Below are 3,248 nucleotides of genomic sequence, written 5' to 3'. Positions count from 1 at the left end.
CCAGAGTAAATCCTAAATTGATTTGTTTACCATGTACTTTAACCTGTTTTCCTCTCTCTCCTCAAGAAGTTACAGTGTAACTGTGGGTGGTCCTTTTTAAAGAACAATAACAGACATTTGCATAAGAGGGTATTTGTTTTTAAAAGCTTTTGTAAATAAAGGCTTCAAAAGTGTTTTCTTACATATCTGCAGACTTGTAGTTTTGTTTTGTTTTGAAAGCTTTTACTGGTATATCATTGTGCCCAATTAATCCCTTTGGATTTATTACCTGCGGCAATAATTTAATTCCACTGTTTTGTTGTCCCCAGTCCAGTCTGCTATTCAAAACATAATCTGATATTTGGTGTAGGAGATAGTATGTTCTAGATGCCCCTCCACCAGATACGCTAATCTTACTTACTTTAGGAACAGGGACTCTGTGATCCCCAGCCAAGATGGCTGAGTAGGTGGGCCAGATCCTGATCCCCACCATGAACTACAGGTAAGTCTTATTGCCACAACCACTATTCCACGTCTTGCTCTGGGTGTGGAGGGACCACTTGATAGATTTGGTTCTAAAGGCTTCAGTTGCTGATATGTTTACTTAGTTTTGTTGTAGTTGTGGGCAACCTGCTTGAGGTCAAGGCCTGCATTCCCTTGTGGGATACCCATTTGGTGACCAAATGCCAGCAGTAGGCTGACCAAAGTCTCTGTTGGGCAGTGGGAAAAATCGTATCTGGTAACAGTTGATAAAACTTGCACCAGCTGTGAATGGTGCATGTTTTGCGTGCTAGCCATGTTAGTAAAACATTTTCAGTGCCACTGCTTACGTTGTTGCACATGGCCCTTTCCAGTTCTCAAATTCAGAGGCAGAATTCTTGTCATTTGTCTCTTTTATTCTTATTTTCCCCAGCAACAAGATATGATACAAAAATACATAATACTGCTTTACAGAGTACAAACAAAAGCAATGCAAGAAGCTCTTCTTTGCAAGACCGGTAGTTATATGTACACTGTTGCTTCGTAGCAAACATGTACTCAGGCAAGCACTGGGAATGTGTTTTCATTACAGGGATGACCCAGTTAAAAGCAGTTCTGGAGCAGAGCATTTTGGAAGCTAGGACTCCTCATTCTGCTTTAAAAGTCTTGACAGCATCACTGAAGGAGTAAAGCAGGAAGAGGAGCAAACAAATCACCAGCAGAGCATACCTACAGAGTAATGTCATCTGTGTCCTCAAAAACTGATTCCTTTCAGAGGTGAAGTAAAGTTTGTCCAATCGCAGTACCCTGAGTAGTCCAAAAGGCTAATTTGTAACAGTCACACTGTACAATGGTTTTTTTCACCTGGCCATTTTATAAACAAACATTCACCTGATAGTCATGTAAAGTAATTTAACTATAGAGTAACCAGTGAATCACTGGAGTTAACTTCTGTGGGGCAATATACAGATATATTCTGGGTTCCATCATTGCCCACTTTCATTCAACTGGGTAACAAAGTTATACAAGTGCTGTTTTTGGAATGTTGAGATGTACAGTACTGACAAGGAGCTTTCACACCCAAATGTTTTCCCCCTTCAATACAGAATAGGTTGTGAGCTGTGTATAGTGTCTTCAGTGACAGGTCTCATTCTTTAATTGCATCTGGCTTGTAGATTTGGGGAAGAAAAGGGTGTTTTTGTTTTTTTGCAATGTTACAGCTCTTATTTTAGTTTAACACCAGAACAAAATCCTCTCAAGTTTTTAAATAGTTTTCCTATGTTGCGAATTGAAGGAGTCCCAATCGTTACAGTTTCTGGTGCATTAAATAACAGTAAGTCTCTGAAGCAGTGGTCTTGGCACTGGTGAAAACACTGAGAAGGAGTAGGAACAAATTCTACCCACAAATTATTTCCTAAAATTCACATGAAGTTTCTTCTTTGGCAGGTATGGGAGAACTGTACCCCTTCAGATATTCACTGGACCACACCTCCATCATCCCTAACCATTGGCAATGTTGGCTGGGGATAATGCAGGTTGTAATCTATGAAAACAAGTAACTGAACCCAGAACTCTCCATCTTAAAAGCCATTGTAACAGTGCATCCTCTATTAAAACAGTAAAAAACATTTCTGGCCTTAGGTCAGAATTTTAGCTTTAATTATATAGGACTTTCAAAAAGCCGTATTTTCAAAATTAGTACCTTGTCACCAATTTGAAAACAAAACAAAACACAGTAATCTATAGCATTATTTAGCTTTACTCTCAGCTTGTACATTTTGTATTGTCTGTTGTCTTGGATGACCTGTGTGAGTTTTGCAGTTCTGCCAAACCTTTTGGTCCATAAAGGATTAGGTTAGATGAGATTTGAGGTGGGGAGAAGATTTAAACATTATCTTGACAGGCGTGTTCAAAATGTAAAGGTGGAAGCTAGCAAAGGATTAGGCAGTGCACACTCTTAATTAGTCCCAATTACTTTTACCTTTGTGAAATAGCCTGAAAGTTACAAGCCTGCAAAAATAAATAATATTTGCTAACTGAACATGGATGGGTCACACTGTCCCTCCTTTGCCAGCTTCATAAAGGTGAAAAAGCACACTCATAAAATTTATTGTAAGCTAGAGTCAAGTACTCCCTGCGTCGTGTCTCAGCTCACTTTCCTTTGTGCCCTGGATGCACAGGACATGGCTTTACTTTACAGATCAGTCTGATTTTTTTTTTTAAAAAAGTTTGTACAAGTACTCCCAGTGCTTCTAGAGGTGACATTAACAGGTGAGGTGACAGATCACCTGCTAAACAGCAATCACTCATGCTTTGGGAAGATTAGAAATTTTTGTGTCCAGCACATACAGGGGGGTTATTAAAATGTAAATGCATTTGGGTCTGGAAAAAAAAATCACCTGAAAAAGGGGCAGATGGTATAAGCCAGCAATTGTGTAAAAGCAATGTATAGAACAATCATAGTACTACTAGCACTGTAGGCATATATATTTGTATGTACTAGAAGCATATCTACTAGTACTTTGCATTCTATATAATAGTGGCATATGTGAAATACATACTGTTTTACACATTAAATAAGAACTATTAATTCTGAAGGAAAGAATTTAATACATAGGCTGACCAAGTAGATCCTAATGGGTGTATTAATATTTTGCTTCACATAGTGACGTGTTACTCCCCATGTGCTGTAATGGAATCTGAATTATGAAACCATTTAAAAGAAGTCTTTTGAATCCTTGGCACATAACCAAAATGTTTTAATAGGGCTGCAATGATTGATCATGTAA

The sequence above is a fragment of the Podarcis raffonei genome, chromosome 9 (genome assembly GCF_027172205.1).
Source record: "Podarcis raffonei isolate rPodRaf1 chromosome 9, rPodRaf1.pri, whole genome shotgun sequence".
NCBI lineage: Eukaryota > Metazoa > Chordata > Lepidosauria > Squamata > Lacertidae > Podarcis > Podarcis raffonei.
This window is presented reverse-complemented; position numbering follows the sequence as displayed.